The following is a 21,348-nucleotide window of genomic DNA, read 5'->3' as shown; positions in this document are numbered from 1 at the left end:
GGAGGGAACAGTCATGCAGGATGTTGGAAAGGGATGAGGGACAGACCAAAGGGAGTGCAGGATGAACATTATTGACAAAGGCAGCTAGTGTGAAATGGGAGGAAAATGGAGAGATGGCTTAGCAGTTAAGAGCACTGGCTGTTCTTGGCGAAAAACCCATGTTCGGTTCTCAGTGCCCGCATGGTGGCTCACAACTGTCTGTAACTCCAGTCTCAGGAGATCTGACGCCTTATTTGGTCATCCACATTTCACTGCGTGACCCTCATGTGCATGCAGGCAATCATTCATAGACAAAATAAAAATCAATTCATCTTTTTTTTTTTTTTTTTTTGTTAAAGACTGAGAGAAAGCAAGGGGGTGGAGGGAGCGCTTCCCGGAGCATGGCAGAGTCGGTGTGCCTATGTAGCATGGAGGCTGGTGAGCCTGGGGACCCTGGGCCTTTGCTCTGAGTGGGAGTGTGTATTCGGGGGATTCTGAACAGAACCACCGTGATCCCTAAGGATCACTGCAGCTGCCGGGTTAGAACAGAAATGCAGAGAGTGGGTGGCAGGTCTGAAGCAGAGCAGAGAAGGAGCAGAGTGGTGGGGGGAAAAATTATTTCCAAAAGATTAAAAGTAGTCTAGGGAATAGATTTAGGATTCTTGGTCTCTGAGACATAATCTTAAGCAATTTTCTAGCTCTGACCTGTGCGAGACGATTGGAAGTTAGATGTGTGCCAAGTGGAGTGGGAGCATTAAAATGTCTCTTATCTTCTTGTCAGCCTCATGCCTCACAATTATCTCTTTATGGTTACATTTGTACATTTGATGGGGATGTGCAATCAAGCTACCCTATAATAATGCCGGTTAAAAAAGACTCACCCATCCTATAAGCTGCATGGATTACACATAATTATACACCTGCAGGCCTATCTAATTTCATAAAAAATAAGAGTTATGTGCTAACACAGCCTTCTGTAGCTGAATTTTTTCGGTTGCACCTTATGGTGAGAAACAGGTGAGAAACATAAACGTCAAAAGAAGCACACAGCAGATATTAAACCTGTTTGCATGTGACAATGCTTTCCTCGGGGTGAGCAATCAGTTGGTGACCCCGCCGGCCCCTCTGAGGCCCCATTTGCCCAGGTATGATTCCCAAAGATGTGTAAGCCAGGTTTTAGCTTTACACTGCAGTCTAACAGAAGAGGCACAGTGACTACACAGCCTCTCGTTCTCTCTCTCTCCCTCCCCCTCACCTCACCTCCCCCTTCTCTCTCTTAGCTGCCCTGTTGATTCTGCAAACAGCTGTGACCTTCCTCCTCATCTCTGGATTGCACCTCTCACATCTGACCTCATCCTGTCCCCAGAAGTGAATTACACAATATAAAACCCTACCTTCTCTCTTTAGGTGCTCCTTCATTCTCAGGAAATGTGTGGACTCTTCTATCCCATTTAGGCTAAAGCTTACCCCTAAGAGTGCATTAAAAAAGAAAAAAAACCATATGTACAAAAACAAACTCCTCTTTGGGGCATTTAAACTTTTGGTGACTGACAACCCCAGGCACTGTGCCTGGACACGGTGGTAATGTTAGCAAGCTCCCTAGGCAACTTTTTTTTGTACATATATTTTTAATTTTTTTCTTTATTTTATTATTATTTATCACAATTTATTCACTTTGTATCCTGGCTGTATGCCCCTCCTTCATCTCTTTACTGTCCCACCCTCCCTCTTCCCCCACTATGTCCCTCCCCTAGTTCTTGAGTCTAGCCAAGAGTGAGAAGCTCTACAAAAACCTTCAGAGACATCATTTTTTTAACTATTGACAGCTCTTCTTTCAGAAGTGGCAAAAATAACAGCTTCTTTTGTAGTTTCTGCATAAATGGATTTATTTGTGATGTTCTCAACACCCCATCACTTGTTGGAGGGCATTCACCTCCTGGCTCTTTGATAATTCCTTAATTGTCCCTAGATCTCTAATGGAAAATGTTTAAAGCCAGGTCTTGTCATCTGTGCTTGTATTTACCCACCCTCAAATGCAAGTTCTAAATATCATCAAGTAACATGTTGCCTGTTCCTAACTTTGGTCCTCTTAAGAAAGGGCAGCATGTCCCATCATCATTTCTTCTAACTGATGTCCTGGTGTGGAGCTGAGTGAGTCTCAAGCCATTGTATATGCATTATAGGGCGGAACAACAGAGGGCCCTATTAAGATCTACCTCCACAGGCCACCAGTAGCGATCTTAGATCCCAACAAGTGCTCCTAATCAAGACTCCAAGATTCCACAAAAAGATATACATATTCAACAGGAATGCAGAATGAGCAATCCGTTCTTGTAGCAGTGTGGATTAATCTCATCCACTTTGCGTTAAGTGAGAGAAAACAGGCTCGGAGAGCTGCACACATTGTATTGTTCCATTTAGAACATTCTGGAAAAAGAGCAAGAGAATAGAGATAGAATACTGGTCAACTGTTGCCTAAAGATTGACTCTAAAGAGCTCATAAGTTTAGGAGGGGTAGGATGCTAGTTTCCTTGTTGCTGTGATAACATGCTGTTCAACTTGAAGAAAGAAAGGTTTTATTTGACTCACAGATTACAACCCCTCATCGAGGAAAGCAGAGGTGGTGTCCGCAGCAGAGGTGGAACTGAAGCAGAGACTAAAAGAAACTGTTTTCTGGTTGCTTCATGCTGCTCAACTAGCTTCCTTGTAGAACCCAGAACCACATGCCAGAGGTGGCACTTGCCAAAGTCGTCTGGGCCCTCCTCTGTCAGTTAGGGGCCAAGAAAATGCCACACAGGCTATAGACCAATCTGATGGAGGCAATTCCTTAACTGAGGTTCCCTCTTTCCAGATAAGTTAGGTTGGCAACTAGTAATAGCCATCACAAGTGGTGATACTCTTCAGTGGCTTGGAAGTACACACTTGACTGCTTGAGCTTGCTAATACTTGAAACAGCACTAAAAAGACTGAATGCTGACATCAAGCAAACCTCTCTTAAATTTAGTATACAATATATATAAACATATATTTTATGTACGGATGTATGTGGAACTAACTTTCAAACCTATGGGGAGCGTTATGTGCATGTGTGTCCGTACTGGCCTCCGGAGGCCAGAGGTTGACACTATCTTTCTCTGTCACTCTCCACGTTTCGTTTTTGAAGCAGGGTCTCTCACTGCACCTGGAACTCACTCATTCAGCCCAAGGAATCTTCCTGTCTCCACCCCTCCAGAGCTGGGATTGAAGCACACCCAGTGTTTTTCATAGGGCTGCGTGGGATCCCGCTCAAGTTCCAGAACCTATGCAGCAAGCACTACTCCGGTTGAGCCATGACCCCAGTCCCAACAACTTATTTCATATATTAAGATGGTTGCTTCAAGGAAGATACAGATTACCTTCTGGGTAAAATTACAAGCCGATGACCTGGAAAAGGATTCTACGAGGCTGGGCACTGCCTGGTGTTTTTCTCATAGAATATGAAAAAAGAGAGAGAGAGAGAGAGAGAAAAGTCTCAACTGATGCAAGTGTGTTATAGGAATGTTTTGTTTTAAGCTGAGAGCCAACGATGTGACTCGAGAAGAAAACACAGTTGCCACCAAGCCTGGCGTTCTGAGCTTCATCCCCAGGACTCACATGGTGTAAGGAGAGAACCAACGGCCACAGTTCTCCTCCGGTTTCCATGTGCATGCTGTGGCACACATGCACCTAAACATACACACACACAAAAATAAATAGATAGATAGATAGATAGATAGATAGATAGATAGATAGATAAATACATAAATAAATAAAATTTTTAAAGTTGAGAATCTCTTTCTTTGAGACACATTTCTTATAACTGTTAATTTGCTTTAGCAGTGACTCAGAATCCCTGGAGTCTGGGGCCTGTGAGTAAACGCTGCATTTCCAAAACTTTCAGCTCTTATAACACAGTAATGCATATTTGCTATTCTCAGGGCTGATACAGAATGAAATTGTGGAGTAGAAGGTGTGTCCCTGGGAAAGCCAATGTCAGAGAAAAATAGGTCACTGAGCAACAAGCAACGTGAAAACCAGCTGTTGGTGGGGATCAACTCGGCCAGGCGCAGTTGCATAAAGCTTTTAGAGGAGGCAGAGACTGAGCTAAACATGGAAGACTGTGCAGAGGCCGAAGAGGAAACGCTTAGGATGGCGTAGGGGAGTGAAAAAGGCATGAGCCATCCTTTGCCTTGGAATCTGAGGCATATCCTTTTTGATATTTATAAATATAGAGTTTGATGAGTCTCACAAGCCCTAAAGCCTGAGACATTCAGGAGCATTTAATTGCCGAACCCACGTGCCCCAGAGCAACCTGCACCGCATAGCTTATACACGATGGTACTGCTTTGGAGCGGATTATTAGTGCATGGCTTAGGTGGCTTTGGTTGAAGGGAGTCTACAATAACGTATTTGCTGGATATACAATGTGTAATGGCATTGTATTGCATTGGCAAAATAAATGTTTTCCCCTGGGCTCTCTAGGGACAAATGTTAAGTTTGTCGATTCAGATGAGGATAAAGAAAGCCACAAAACTTTTAAAATAGTCCCTATTCCTCAATGAAAAAAAAAGCCTCAAATTTTAATTTTAGTGCATTTTAGGGTAATGGCAGACATCCTAATTTTTTTTTTTTTACATTTATGTGTATGTATGTATACAGATAGATTAGTCCCGCACATCAGTGTTCTTACCCAAGAGTCACAGCGGGGATTTAAAAAAAAAAAAAAAAATCCAGAGCAGTGGTTCTCAACCTGTGGGTCTAGACCCCTTCAAGGGTCAAATGAGCCTTTCGTAGAGGTCGCCTAAGACCATCAGAAAACACAGGTATGTACAGAACAATTTATAACAGTATCAGAATTAGAGTTATGAAGTAGCAATGAAAGTGATTATACAGTTCCACAACATGAGGAACTGGATGAAAGGGTGGCAGCATTAAGAAGGTTGAGAACCTGGCCATTCTGATGGGTGTGAGTTGAAATCTCAGGGTCATTTTGATTTGCGTTTCCCTGAGAGCTAAGGATGTTGAGCATTTCTTTAAGTGTTTCTTTGCCATTCACTATTCCTCTGTTGAGAATTCTCTGTTTACCTCTGTGTCCCATTTTTTAAATTTTTATTTTATTTTATTTTTTATACTTTTTATTTTTTATATTAATCACAGGTTATTTACTTTGTATCTCAGCCATAGCCCCCTCCCTCATTCTCTCCCAATCCCACCCTCCCTCCCTCATCTCTTCCCTGCCCCTCTCTAAGTCCTCTGGTAGGGGAGGTCTTTATTTTATTTTTATCAATTACAGTTTATTCACTTTGTATCTCAGCTGTAGCTCCCTCCCCCACCCCATCCCAATCCCCCCTCCCTACCTCTTCTTCTCCTATGCCCCTCCCCCAGTCCAATGATAGGGGAGGTCTCCTCCCCTTCCATCTGACCCTAGTCTATCAGGTTTCATCAGGACTAGCTTCATTGTCTTCCTCTGTGGCCTGGTAAGGCTGTTCCCCCCTCAGGTGGAGGTGATCAAAGAGCAGGCCCATCAGTTCATGTCAGAGACAGTCCCTGTTCCTATTACTGGTGAACCCTCTTGGATACTGAGCTGCCATGGGCCACATCTGTGCAAGGGTTCTAAGTTATCTCCATGCATGGTCCTTGTTTGGAGTATCAGTCTCACAAAAGACCCCCGTGCCCAGATTTTTTAGTTCTGTTGCTCTCCTTGTGGAGTTCCTGTCCCCTCCAGGTCTTCCTATCTCCCTCTTCTTTCATAAGATTCCCTGCACTCTGCCCAAAGTTTGGCTATGAGTTTTGATATCCTTTGGCATATGTTTTGATACCCTGCTGGGTAGAGTCTTTCAGAGGCCCTCTGTGGTAGGCTCCTGTCCTGTTCACTGTTTTCTCCCTCTTCCAATGTCCGTCCTGTTTGTCTTTCTGAATAAAGATTGAGCATCTTATCCAGGGTCCTCCTTCTTGATTAGCTTCCTTAAGTGTACAGATTTTAGTATGTTTATTATATTATATGTCTAATATCCACTTATAACTGAGTATATACTATGTGTGCCTTTCTGCTGGGATACCTCACTCAGCATGATCTTTTCTAGGTCCCACCATTTGCCTGCAAATTTCATGGTTTCCTTGTTTTTAATTGCTGAGTAGTATTCCACTGTGTAAATACCACAATTTCTGTATCCGTTCCTCAACTGAAGGACATCTGGGTTGTTTCCAGCTTCTGGCTATTAATAAAGCTGCTATGAACATAGTTGAGCAAATGTCCTTGTGTACTTGAGCATCTTTTAGATATATGCCTAGGAGTGGTATAGCTAGATCTTGAGGAAGCGCTATTCCTAATTGTCTGAGAAAGCCCCAGACTGATTTCCAAAGTGATTATATAAGTTGACATTCCCACCAGCAATGGAGTAGGGTTCCCCTTTCTCCACATCCTCTCCAGCATGTATTGTCACTTGAGTTTTTGATCTTAGCCATTCTGATGGGTGTAAGGTGAAATCTCATGGTCGTTTTGATTTGCATCTCCCTGATGACTAAGGATGTTGAACATTTCTTTAAGTGTTTCTCTGCCATATACTCCTCTACAGAGAATTCTGTTTAGCTCTGTACTCCATTTTTTAATCAGATTACTTGATTTGTTGCTTTTTAATTTCTTGAGTTCTTTATATATTCTGGATATTAGCCCTCTGTCACATATAGGGTTGGTGAAGATCCTTTCCCAGTCTGTAGGCTGTCATTTTGTTCTGACGACAGTGTCCTTTGCTTTACAGAAGTTTTTCAGTTCCATGATATTGATTGTTGCTCTTAGAGCCTGTGCTGTTGGTGTTCTGTTCAGGAAGTTGTCTACTGTGCCAATGAGTTCAAGGCTCTTTGTCACTTTTTCTTCTAACAGGTTTAGTGTGTTTGCTTTTATATTGAGGTCTTTGACCCACTTGGACTTTAGTGTCCAAGAGGTTTCCCTAGTAATGGGAACAGGGACTGTCTCTGACATGAACTCAGGGGCTGGCTCTTTGATCACCTCCCCCTGAAGGGGGAACAGCCTTACCAGGCTACAGAGAAAGACAATGCAGCTAGTCCTGATGAGACCTGATAGACTAGAGTCAGATGAAAGGGGAGAAGGACCTCCACTATCATTGGACTAGGGGTGGGGCATAGGAGAAGAAGAGGGAGGGAGAGTGGGATTGGGAGGGGATGGGGAATGGGGCTACAGCTGGGATATAAAGTGAATAAACTGTAATTAATTATTTTTTAAAAGAAAGTTGAGAACCACTGCTCCAGATCTACTATTTCAAGTAAATGAGATAATATTTGTGAAAACTGTCCAGTAATATTCCTGTCCAGCAATATGTCCACACTTAGGAAATCAATGCTACTCCCACAACACTGCAAACATTTAACTTAGAAAGAAAACATCACCATATGGTCATCAAATCCTGACTCTAATCTGATGACCCCCAGGTTGGTCACCAAGCTGTAAGAACAGTCAAACCAACTTTGGAAATGACCTCAGAAAAGTTTCCCCCATCTTATGAGGGACCCAATGTCCAAGGACAAAGCAAGCAACGACCTTCCCTTATCAGAAGGTAGAATGATTCATGGGTAAGAGAAGCCAGGAACCCCTTTCTCCATAAATTACTCAGAAGTCACGGCTGGTAAAATATGGATCTCACATATCCATAAAATACATATTTAGTCAATTCAGTTACTTAAAGTGATAGAAAGGCTATGCCAAGCATGCAAACTAAGTGAGGAATATGCAAATCGCACAGCACTCGCCAGACCTATCTGTGAATTACGCTGAGGGAGGAAATATCAAGGTACTTCCAACAAGAAGGAAAGGGGCATTGTAGCCTTCACCGGTCACACAAAAATTATCCAGGTGCATTTTGCCGGCAATGAAAACAGAGGAGGATGGCTCCAGGCAGGTTGCGCACTTTTAAATGGAAGGTTCTTTCTGTGTGAGATTGTTGGAGAGCAGGCTGCCAAGAATTCGTGGCAGGGTGACAGGTTTTCTCCGTTGACTGGTTGACTGTCTCCACTCTGATCGTCCCTGCACTCTCCCCTCTGAGATGAACCCAAACCTGGGGCAGGGAGATTCAAGGCGCAGAATAAGAAAGAAGTTTGTGGCTTAAAAAAAAAACAAAAACAAAAACAAAAAAAAAAAAAACCAGCTTCAGTCTGTGATTTTATTTTCTAAATGTGTTTTAAGTCAAGATTATTAAAAAAGTTCCCACATTTGAGCATATTAAATAGTAACGTATGTCATCTGTTAAAGTGGCCTTTAAGTATTTTATTTTAAAAAAATAAATGAGCGACATGTGGAATCTAGTATACCGAGGAGGACTGTTTAGAGGTACTCCATTGTATCAGTGACTCTCTGGCCTGCTCATCGATGAAGCCAGTTTCTAAACTGTTTCTGAAGCCGATTCCTCTCCCTAATTTCTCAGCTTTTCCTAATTTCCGCTGCCTTTGTGAGAAAACACCACTTGATGGTTTCTGTTGTTTCTCTGTCTCTCGGTCTTTATCCTTCTCCATGTTTTCAAAAAGCAGCAGTGGTGTTCAAAGTTCCAGATGAAGGGAGGATCATACAGAGAGGATTCTCAGAGTTGCAGGGACGGGGGCTGGGAGGCTTGAAAATCTTCAGATGTACTGTACTATGTGTGGGAAGTCCCCCCACCCCGCCCCAGTGCCGAGGCATCCATAGAACCCAGGTTCGCTCTTGAAACCTGCCTCCAGTAGACTCAGTTTTGCATAAGGGTGACACACAAGCATCTCGAAGTCCTCCCTCCCAGCCCCTTGAGAACGTCCAAAGGTCAGTTTGAGAATAGCAGCCAGTACTCATGGTGAGGAGATGTCTCACATCTAGACCTTTTCTACGACTTTGCTAGAATTTGACAATACCTCTGACTCATCTTTCCAGGGAGATGTGCCTATGAGCACTCAACTTTGCACGGTGTTTGGGGGCCAGGAGAGCACATCAGCGGCCTATGGCTATGAGGTCAGAGCCTTTGCAGTAGAAACGAAATCCCTTTAAAGAGAGTCACAGCCTGGAGAGCCCAATAGTTTCACATCCACATGTACAAACAAGGAGAGGATACTACAGCATCTTAAAGCAGTGCCGATAAATTCAAGTTCAGAAACTCTAAAAAGCCTTCGAAGTGTAGTTACGGAGACACAAGTTCAGATAGGTCTGATCGGTGTTCAAAGCGGGACCAGGAAAAGGGAAGTGTGCCTATGCATAAAAACTCACAGTTCGTTACAAGGTAATTAAAACTGCCTGAAGACAAACCCCTATTGATGTTAGAAAAGCTAGCTATGTAACCAGCACTCAGTAAAAACATCCAGAAAGCAGGAGCCTGGCATTCTTCCAATACACACCTTCAGTCTGCAGACACGTGAGGTTATCAGGCCTTCAGCCTTCTGCAGTCTAATGGAGGAGGCCTTCACCTCACAGCCTGGACCACAGCTGGAGACCATACAGGAGCTGTTTCCTAATGCCTATCTCCCCCTCCCTTCTACTCCCTACCCCCAACACCACCTCAAATGCTCTCCAGGAGCTGCTTTCCTGGCAGGTTCCTTTTTTTTTTTTTTTCTCCACTTTAGGAGGGTGGAGGGAAATGATAGCCTTGAGTGCAGCTTTCTTAGAGTATCTCAGAAGCAATTAACAACTCATAGCTGTAGTTTGCAAAAATCCTAGCCGAGAGAAATAGTAATGATATAACTAAAATAAAAATCATCGATCGTGTACCTACCACATGCTAGGTCTCAGGTACAAACTGAATGCTGCAAAACCTCGATTCCATATTCTGATTGGTGTTTTCTGAGATTCTATTGGACCAATTAGGGATCTCCTGAGGGACTCAGCTGGTTGCTTCCCTCTCTCTGGGGGCAGCATTACATCTTCTCAAATGGCTGAGAAGTGCAGGAAGATGTCACCTGCCGTAGTCCTTGTAAGCCTCAGGCAACATGCCTTTCTGTGAGCCCCATGGCTCTGCAGGCGCACCAGCCCTAACACACCCCAGGAAGGCCGAGTGTGACCTCGGTGATCAACGGCAGACTGAGAGAGACTGAAGTTTTTCAGCAACCTCAACTGACTTAGAAGCATGAACCGGGACATCGGCAAGGACGCTCAGCAAGTAAAAGTGCTTGATGCCAAGCCAGACTACCTGAGTTCTGTCACTGGGACCCATGGCTTCCACAGGATGTCCTCTGACCTCTGCACACATAGTTCACACACACACACACACACACACACACACACACACGTAAATAAATGTAATTTTAAAATAAAGTGTTAACCACTCGGTGCTACTCCTTCATCCGTCTCAACTGGAATCTGATGTGGTAACGTTTCCTTTTTCTTAAGTTTTAAAGAATTGCTTATTTATTATTTTTATGTGCATGGGCAATTTGCTTGAATGTATGTTTGTGCGTTACGCATATGCCTGGTGTCCACAGAGGCCAGAAGAGGGCATCCAATTCCACGAGACTGGAGTTACAGACAATTGTAAGACATCACGTGGGTGCTGAGAATCAAACTCAGGTCCCCTGGAAGAGTAGCCAATGCTCTTAACTGCTGAGCCATCTCTCTAGTCCCTGATTGAGCCTTAGACATGGTACCCCAGGAGAGCCCAGACCTTCCAAAAATATCTTTACTTCTCGGAGTCAGGGCAAATATTTTTAAGGAAATGTATATTCCCTTAATGACTTCAAAACACCTAATGGGTTAGGCAGCCTCAGGTTTGTCCCAGGAGCATGGGACATAGCATTAGCTGTAGGACAGTGTCCTCAACACAGTGAGCCAAGCCAAGCTCTCTCTTTCTCAGCACACAGTGAAATAGGGCCTTGCTCTCCTAAGCAGCTATCTTGAACTCAGACTACCAAATGTGCCAGGCCCTCAGCTTCCTGAGTTCTGAGCTAGAAAGATCCCTAGGGTTCTGTGGTGCATTGAAGAGAAGAGCCGAGGGTATGAGGATTCACTAAAGTTTACAGAGATAAGACTCTTTTTTTTTTTTTTAAGATTTATTTATTATGTATACAATGTTCTGCCTGCATGTACACGTGCACGCCAGAAGAGGGCACCAGATCTCATAGATGGTTGTGAGCCACCATGTGGTTGCTGGGAATTGACCTCTGGAAGAGCAGCAAGTGCTCTTAACCTCTGAGCCATCTCTGTATCTCTGTAGCCCCCTGCTGTTGGGACTCTTGAAAACACACACACACACACACACACACACACACACACACAACCACTCATGGAGACCTGCTGCTGATTCTACAAAGAACTTTTCTCTCAATGCTGCTGGTTACCCAGGGCTGCTGCTGACTCATCATTGGTGGCTGTGTTTGTGTTTGCCATACAGAAAAGAAAATCTTCAGGAAATAGGTTCTCTTGTTTACTCTCACTCTCCACTGCCATACCAGCAAAATTTTGTTTTAATCCAATAAACACTTGTGAAATCAAGAAGGAGATAAAATTGTGAGAGTTCATAGACTCTGGAAGTGGGCATTCTGTGCTTTGGGTCCCTTCATGGCTAGCAAAACTCTAAATTTTTTTCCTAGGTTTGGTGGCTTATACCTTAAATCTAAGCTCATGGGAGAAAGAGGCAAACAGATCTCTGTGAGTTCAAGGACAGCCTTGTCTACATAGCCCAGGCCAGCCAACAATGCCAGTTGATCCTGTCTCAAAATAAAACAAAACAAAAGACTAATTTTTCAAAGTAAGTCCTCATTCTCAGAAGTGTCTCCCTGACTTTTCTTTAGCTTTGGCCTGCTAAGAAACTGCATGAATGGCCTCCCTTTCTTCCTTGATCTTAAGGCTCAGAATAGCCAGCGATAAGTGGCCTTTGAAAGGCTTCTCCCAAAGACATTTATTTGGCCTCTAAGAACAGTAGAATTATGGTTTTAAATGCTCTGCTTACTCTATTTTCTCCTTCCAAGTTCCTCCCTTCCGCAGAGCTCTCATATTTTCTAAAAAGAATCTCTTTTGCTCTCCTTTAAAGCTACCCCCAAGCCATGAGTCAAATGCAAACCTGTCACACACAAGAAGGGGGCCAGGAATCTCAAGTGTTTGGTACATAAGGAAGCCCTTGAACTGTATCGGGGGTTGAGTATCTCGAATTCTTCACATTACTACGTTTCGGAGAAAGGCTCTGTGAGTTGGCGTCCGGGCCTGTTCCTTGCTCTCTGGGTGTTGCTCCTGTGTCTACAGGACTTGACTTCTATCTTCTGTTCCCTGTCTCTCAGCATCTGCATTCACTTGTGACCCTCCTGCTTTGGGCTGAATAATAAGGCACCTTTGCTGGATCTCCACCTCCATCGCACCTAAACATAACTATTGAATATTGTGTTCACTGCTTCCTCCCTTGCTGTGACAAATGCCAATGCAACATGAGGGGGAACGAATGGGTTTGTTTTAGCCTACCATTCTAGGGATACAGTTCATGGTAGGTCGGACGCTTGGCAGCAGGAAAGTGAGGTGGTTGGTAAGGTACACCCCCAAGAGAGCAATGAGTACCTGTGCTCAATTTATTCTCTTCATGCCGTTAAGTCTGAGATGTTAGCTGCGGAGAGCTAGCATCATATTAGGATGACTGTCTCCACCCCTGTTAATCTAATCTAGATGATGCCTCACAGACATGCTCAAAGGACTGTTTCCATGGGGACTGTGAATCCTGTCAAACTGACAATCAACATTAACCATCGCAACACCTATTACACGGTGGTGAGGAACTACCTCAGTTTATTGGCAGTTTTCTCAGTTAGGTTTCTATTGTGATAAAACATCATGGCCGAAAGAAACTTGGGAAGCAAAGATTTTATTTCATGTCACAGTTCCGTATCACAGTCCATCACTGAGGAAAATGAGGGTAGAAACTCTAACAGAGCAGGAACCTGGAGGCAGGAGCTGATGCAGAGGCCATGGAGGGGTGCTGCTCACTGGCTTGCTCCTCATGGCTTGCTCAGCCTGCTTTTTTATAGAACCCTGTACCAATAGCCCACGAGTGACATCACCCCCAATGGGCTGGGTGCTCCTCCATCAATCACTAATTAAGAAAAATGTTCTACAGTCTTGTCTACAGCCTCATCTTATGGAGGCAGTTTTTGAATTGAGGTTCCCTCCTCTCTGATGACACTAGCTTGTGTCAAGTCGACATAAAACTAGCCAGCAAAATAGTTTAAGGATCCATTCAGTAATTCACCTTCAAGCAATAGGTCTCGGCTGAAGGGAAGCATTGGGACCCATGACTGGAAATTAGTGAGGCTTGGTGGATTGCAAGTCCTGCAAAAGGGGGTGTGAGCTTGGTTTTCCATCCTCCCATTGCTGGCCTGAGCTTCTGAAACTTCAAAAACCACCCCCAGTGACACACTTTCTTCAGCCAGATCACACCCCCTAATAGTGCCACTCCCTGTGAGCCTATGGAGGCCATTCTCATTCAAACCACAAGTACAGACTTAGTCTATAAGTCCTGACAAATTTACCAACTGGAACACGGTTCTGCTTCTAGAAACAGACAAGAGACAAAAGTTTCAATCCAGAGGTTTTACAGACTGACATTAAAACAAAACAAAACAAAAACAAGCATACAGCAAAGTTTTAGGCACCAGAAATGTAGCGCTTTTTCCTATACAGTCATCTTCAAATCATTTAAATATTATGGGAAATTCTCCCTAATGTGCATCTGAAATTAGCATATTTAAAATATCCATTTGATTCAAAGTTGTATGGCTATCCCAGTAAAATGTGAATGACAGGAGTCTTACCACATATACTCTTAAACCCTGATACATTCATTATGCATAATTAGCCATAACATAGTTAATCATTGTAGGTTGCACAAATGATAATTAAAATCAGACACTGATGTTATATCTAAAAAAATAGAGCTTTTTCTTTCATAATTTTCTTTTATAAGTTTTAAATTGTGATAGATTTCAGGGCTCAAGGCACAATGGAGATAATTCATCCAAAGAGCAACTCATGTGGTGGTTTTTAGAAATGTGTCTACGGGGCTGCACTGAAACTGTAATGTAAGCTGAAAAAGTTCGTACAGCAAAAGCTGTTAGCTGTATGTGGCCAGGATGCTACTCATGGAGCTATTATCACCTGGTGAGGGTAGAATAGAGACAGGTCAAGTTGGATGAGCCTGTGAGAAACCATTCATTCTCTCAGTTGTCCATTGTTACAGTGTGTAATGTGTCCCTTGTTGCAATATGTAATAGTCCGTTGTTAGAGTATGCAATGTGTCCATTGTTACAGTATGTACCATGTCCATTGTTAGAGTATGCAATGTGTCCAGTGTTACAGTATGTAATTCAACTTCTGCTTGGACTGATGCATTGCTGTCTACACTTTCAGAAACCAGGCTAGGAATGTTTTTTGTTGTCAACCACACTGCAAGCAACCCATGTAAGAGCCAACAGCGTTGTCCACGTTGCCCACATGCTGTTGGTAAGGCCTGCCATCTCTGCTAAGGTCATGGTCTTCAAGTCTTTGGGTCTCTACACTTATTCCCTCGGCGGATGAGCACTTTGTATAACAACAGAGGAGCTTGTGGCCTGCTACTTCACACAGGCTGGTCTCAGAGGCCAAGAAGCTTCTGCTAGGACATGTTGGTACTCCTTCTCCTGGTGAGTATCTTATAGAGGATGGTTATCAATGCTGCAGGACTGAGGGAAGGCTGAATAGTGACGCTATAGCCCACCCACTCCCCAGAGATCCGCTTCCTGAAACAAGACCCCTCCTTACAGTGTGCCCACAACCTCCCCAAACAGTGAAGCCCTCTAGGAACCAAGTTTAAACACAGGAGCGTGCACAGGACATTTTACACCCAGCCATCACAAACCTCATCTCAGAACTCATTGTATAAGTATCATCGACCCAAGTGTGCTCAAGAACAAAACAGAGGAAAGCTGAATCTTGACCCTCAGATAGAATATCAAGGTCTCAGCGACAGTCATGTGCTAATCAGTGTTTCTAAGGAGGAGCTGGTGAAATCACCGGACTGCCACCACATCGTCAAAGAGTTAGTGACTTTGAGTTCCAAAGTCACATCCTTTCTGAAGCTAGAGAGAGAGATGTATTATTAGCTTAAGTTATTAATAGTTTCTCACTGTTAAACAGTACCAAGAGTTATGACTCATAATGAAGATACATTTCACTGACATTAATCACATCTTCAGCACTGTAACGGCAATGCCTGCCTCTCCAAAAATGAGATTAAAAGACTTTGAATAAAATCTTGATATTTTTACAACTTCCAGAAGCACTTTATAATTTACGTTATTTATCTGATTTTATATAATGATACTTAATTTTAAGTAAGGCTTTTAAAAAAAAAATCATGATTTCCATTCAGATAATACATAATTAATAGCATGAGGAAAGAGAAAAATCTTCCAGAACAAATGAGTCTCTCTCTTCTGTTCTCGTGTTGCCACTGCTAGTCAAATGTTGACAGGATATATCACAATGACAAACTGCTTTTAATAAACTGGTCAGTACTGCCTCCGAGTGGTGGGTTATTTTCAGAGTTCAAATTTCATTCATTTTAAGCCTTTTCAGCTTAACCGGCTACACGTCATTTTAAGTTTTAGTTTTGACCCTAAGACTATATAGCTCAGGAACACGAAGAATATGTTTTATTTGGAGACTTTTTCAAAACCTCATCCACGTCACAGGTGGCCAGGGTGATGGCCAATTTGGACTGACAATTTATTTGGATTCAGAAAAAAAAAAAAAAAAACAAAAAAAACTAGGGTGTTAGGATCATCTTGGAGTATGTCTATGATCTTCAGGGAAGATGAACAGAGAAGATAAAACACTTTGCCTGTGCAGGCCATTTCATGGGCTGACATTCGTAAGTGAATAAGACAGGAAGAGAAAAGCCAGCGAAGCAGCAGCGTCTGTCTCTCCTCTGATTCCTGGCTGCGGCTGTGATGTGAACAGCCGCCTCAGGCTCCGCCCAAACCACCCCCACCTTTTCACAGCCACTGTGAACCGCATCCCTCTCCAGCTACAGGCCAGAAGAAAGTCTCTGTTCCTTAAGTTGGTTATTATCAGGTATGTGGTCACAGTGGAGAGAAAAATGAGAAAGACGCCCAGCCATGTCCTCGGAAATCTCTGAGCTATGAACGAGCAGTGCTCCCCAAGTGCCCAGGGAAATTCTCCCTGGAAATGCTCCTGCGCCCGGCACCTAGGCTCCAGCCCCTAGGAAGGCAGGACCACCAGGCTCACGCTAGCCCTCACTCTTTGCTAAAGCATATTACCGGCACTCGTTGGAGTTTTTCTCATAACGATGGACGCACACGTGAGTTGGTCACCAAAAAAAAAAAAAAATGGGGATGTAGTTACGAAAGGCTGAACTTAAGCGAGTGGCATTGAAGGTCACTGTTGCAAAGACCTTCACTCTTTTGTACAGCTAAATATACACCCGTCGTAAAACGGGCCGTGTTACGGGTGTTGAAATGAAGGGGCAGGAAGGTGACAAAAAGGGTCAAATCGGGAATGACAAGAGATCAAGAACATTATAAGGAGAGCCCCTTAACGAAGCTGTCATGGAAGCTTTCAAGGCGGTTTGTTATCAGAGAGGCCACGGGTGACAGAAGCAGTGAGGGGCTGAGGAAAAGGGTGACTAAGAGCCCATGATTCTCACACAGGATCCAGTTTGCCCCTCAGAACCCAAGATCAACTGTTCACACCTGCCTGTGGCTCCCTCTCCAGAGGCCCTGTCGCCCTCTTCTGGCCTCTGTGGATATCGCATCCAGATGCATGTACCAGCACAAACAAAAACGCATAAATTAAAGCATCAAAATTAAAAACTTCAGTGAGAATTGCATAGGGCCAGTAAACTATACAATCTAGGACCTTCCTTTCCTGGAAATCAAAGTCACTTTATAAAGCATTAAAAAAGAAGAAGAAAATGTACCCAAAGCATATTACATATTTGCATGAAAACGGCTTTATGTAGCCAAATATAATAAGAAAAAAAAAAGTTAAAAAATGAAAAGCTTTAAAAATACTTATATTAGTTTAGATCAATAAAAATTTGGGGGTGTTTTTTATCAGCCCTTGTTTTTATTTCCAGTGGTTGGGAGTGTTTTCTCTACACAGAGTTTTCAAAATATGATTTTAATGTCCCAAAAATGCTGATTCAAAATTAGAGGCACCTATGCCGTCTTCTTGACTGCCAATCACAGAAAAATTTAAAATATTTATCTGTGAAACAATGCCTTAAGCAGGTCGAGTCCCTCTCATTCCATCCAGCAAATATCTCGCTAATTTTGGCGATAGATACCAAAGCTACTGAATTTAGTTCACGCGAGAATAGATGTGGGCTGAAGGAACCTCGGCTTTTAATACCTGAGTGGGTCCTTTTTTTTTTTTTTTTTGCCCTTTGTAAATTAAATTTGTGTTTGGTAATTTACAAAAATTATTGTAAATATGGGTAGAAAAGCAAAGCATGCTATGAAAGAACTTATCAGAAGCAAACGACAGAAAAGAATCCGTAGTTAACGAATTACATCAACGCTCAGAATAAAAGCACTTCCACTTCTGCCCACAAGGTGGCGATAGGATCCCGCTCATTTACTGCAGATGCTGCTTGGGGCTCCCTGGGAACTTGCGACTACGCAATGAGAAAGCGAAGCGGGTCCTTGCTGACTCTAACACCCTTTCCCCTGCAAAGGCCAAGACATTTTTTTTTTTTTTCAACGAAATTGAAAACGTTTGATAAATATTTTCTGAACACTGCTCTACAGGAAGTCCATGGACTCTTGATTTTTTAATAGTTTAATCAAAGGATAATCACATCACTCCCCCCTCCCCTTGCGCCTCCAACACCTCCCATCCCCCCTCAGATTATTTCTATTACACATACCCGTGAATACACAAGTGCCGGCTGCTGAGTCCACTTAGCAGAGCTTGTGTTTTGCATTGGATAGCCAGGGAACTCACTCTGTTAAAGACCAAACCATCGCTCTGTCAGCAGCCATTGGTTCTTTGTAGTTCTGTTCCTCCTCCCGTGCACCATGTCTGTCTGGTGTTTCCATGGTCCGGGCTTTGCTTCAGCAGCCATACTGTTGGGGTGCCAGGAGCGACACAGTCTTACCACAGACGTCCTGGTCTCTGGCCCTTACCGTCGTTCTGCCCTTCTTCGTAGATGTGTTCCCGGAGCCTGCGGTGCAGGAAGTTGTGCTGTAGGTATACGTATTGGGGCTGGGCACCCCACAATCAGGTGGGTCAGTTTTCTTTAACGGACTCCACCTGCTGCAAAGAGAAGATTCTTGGCTGGGGCGGGGCTGTGGAGAGAGCCACACTTAGGTTTTAGGGCGTAAATAGGAATCACCCGTTGGTCTGTTGAAATAAAGTTATATACAGTCCACATAAATGTATGTATGTTATGTTATGTTGCATTATACAGACACATAAAGTGAAGTCGTGATGGTTGGGCTGACCGCGCTCCCTATGAGAGCCATAGACTAACAAAAATCTCAGGGCCGGATATGAGCAACTTCCATTGAGTTGTTGGTTAGGATAGTCCAAGCGACTCCCCTGAACAACACGGGCTATTGCCCTTGGCCTTGGCCGCCTCTCAGAAGTTGAAGGTACATCCCTCCTGCTGAGGACACCACACCCTTCAGATACAGGACTCGGAATACTCTAGCTGGATCTAACCCGGAAGCCTCCTTCCTCAACTTTAGCTCCTACGGCACCAGAAGGCGCTATGCAAGCAGTCAATAGCCCCATCCAGCTGTGATACCCCTGAACCACAATGGCCAGTATGTATGGCAAGACATACCTAATGGTTGAATAGTGGCACACATATCTTGGCAGCAAACAACAGCTGATTAGACTTAAGGCCAACAGGAAGGAAATCATGCCGGATACTAAAAACCCAGCCATCTTCTTGGTGATAACAAGGCCGGGGATCTCAGAAGAGAACCTTCTGCTGCCATTCCATTAGATTCTTGATTGTTATATGGTTCTTCCTGAAGATCTTGGTACTTAGTTTAGGCAACTAGAACCATGCCAATTCCTGAGTGGGTTACTGTCCTGATCTCAGGCTGTGTTGGCTTGGACAACCCCAGTAAGTCATGACCTTTGGGATTTCCCCAGAAATGACAAGTCTGGCCCTGGCTCCTTTGTAACAGGTGACTTTATATAATAGGGGCTATGAAGGCCTGCTGCAGCGACCTGCTTCCCCCTCATCTGGGTTGGGGACATGAGTCTATGGGGGCCTTACCCCACTAAAGCTATAGCAGGGACACAGACACATTAGCATTAAAACAATAACTTTTGTGGTCTCATCACCCCTTTGAAGAATCACATACGTGTTCCACAGAAACAGACTGTGTTCCAGGAAAGACTGTGGTTGGTGGAGAAGATCTGGGAAGAGTCAATTCGATGAAGATGGGTATCCAAGATGGTTATTTTTTCCCTCCTCTTTTCAGTGTTTCTTTGTCATCTACGACTAAGTCTTTCAGTATTTACAAAAACCTAAAACGTGTTCTTTTTGAAGTGATGCTTTCTTCATTAACTTAGATAAGCCGTTTGCCACTTGAGAGGACGTCTCTGTTGCAATGGGATTGTGAGTGTTGGCTGCACACAGCCCCCTGAGAGAGGAATGATGCGGTTTATATTTGTAAAAACAGCATCACATCTGTAGGCCCCTTGTGTCTGGCTGCCCACTCTCCTGGCCTTGTGACAACGTGATGCTACCTGGACATGCCGTTCAGCTCACTGTGGAAAGTAGCGAAAGTACTCAGGTTTTCTTATCCTTCTATTATGTAATTTGATTGCCTCCAGGGCTCACCTTCCCCCCACTTAAGAGTGAGTATGTGATGCATAAAAAGAATATATTAACATTAATTTTCTACCAGAATCTGATCCTGCCAGAATTCTCTAGTGGTTTGATGTGAATTAACAGGCGTACTCCTGATTCCCCATCTTCTGTACCTTCCTTCTGAATTGCTCCATGCAGGTAGGAGCTCATCCCACGTGGCAGAAACAATGATGATTTTGATCGACAACACGACAGCAAGGATCTTTGTACCCTGCTATGCCTGTAATTACTTTCAAACAAGGCGGCAAGCTCGCTAGTTTCTCAGGGTAAATGCAGCTTTATCTCACCTGGGCTCTTGGAACTGCCTCTGATGGAAGGCTGTCACTGCAGACAAATGGCACGCTTTTCAGCTGGTTTTATTCACTGCTGCTTCTCGGGTATAATCCCCTCACCCAAACGTTCTGCCAAGTGCATTGGGGCGAGTGAGGGAAAACCCACCGAGCTTGCTTGAGCATTCCACACAATTTACTACTGAGTTATTTGCTACTGAGTAAATTACAGAATTTACTATCAAACACGCCGTATTCCAAATTTGTCTTTACGGTGTAGAGGCTTGAATAAAATCTACATTCTCTGCTAATGCCAAATCAAGTAAGTATTTACAAACTGCCTCACCACCGTGTGCGCGCGATTGTGCGCTCGCACATACGTATGTGTAACGCAGAGCGTGTCTGTGTGCAATGTACACTTGCAGGCTGGAGTTTGAAGTCGGATCTTCCTCTACCGCTCCTCCGCCTTCCTTTTTGGGGCAAGATCTCTCACGGAATCCAGAGCTCACCATTTCAGCTAGACTGGCTACCCAGGGAGCTTCAGGAATCCTTCTGTCTCAGCCTCCCCACCCCACCCCCAATCTCAAGCTGCTCCGCTTTAAGTTATGGGCACAGAGTAAATTCTAGAATTTCTAGTTCTAACAGAGCGCTGAAAACAGCCATGGGTAGAGTTTTGAAAGAGCTGTTCAGCATGGAGCTGTAGGAGTGCTGGAATTTCTACCTAGGAAGGTATCTCCTTCAGCGGCCAATCACCTAGTCAGGAACAGCAAGGCATGAAACGCACAAGAACAAATGACACTGATTCTTAAAGATCCTGAGCTTGTCGAATCCTGTCTGTTCCCTGACGAAGGACGTTTTGGAAGGCAAGCACGTTGTCCTCTGTGATGTGCCAGAGGTAATACTAAATGAACATTGGCAGCTATGCTTTCTTGTATTTTGCGTCTGCATCTCCCGTCAGCCATCACCAATATGCTTGAAGAATAATGACGGATGTTATGTATGGATGCCATCCATTTCAAAGCTGGTCACTGCTTGTCTGATCCATGTTGTTAACTTCGTCTAGAAACGCAGCTCCACCTCCTCAACACCCCCAAATAACACCTTTCCAGGTGTGATGGTTTGAATAAGAATGGTCACCATGGGCCTACATGTTTGAATGTTTGCTCATCGGGGAGTGGCACTACTTGAGAGGGGTTGGGAGGTGTGGCCTTGTTGGAGTAGGTGTGGCCTTGCTGGAGGAAGTGCATCAC

Source organism: Psammomys obesus, unplaced genomic scaffold (genome assembly GCF_907164565.1).
Source record: "Psammomys obesus unplaced genomic scaffold, mPsaObe1.curated_primary_1811, whole genome shotgun sequence".
NCBI classification, from domain to species: Eukaryota; Metazoa; Chordata; class Mammalia; order Rodentia; family Muridae; genus Psammomys; species Psammomys obesus.
Note: the sequence above shows the minus strand (reverse complement) of the source record.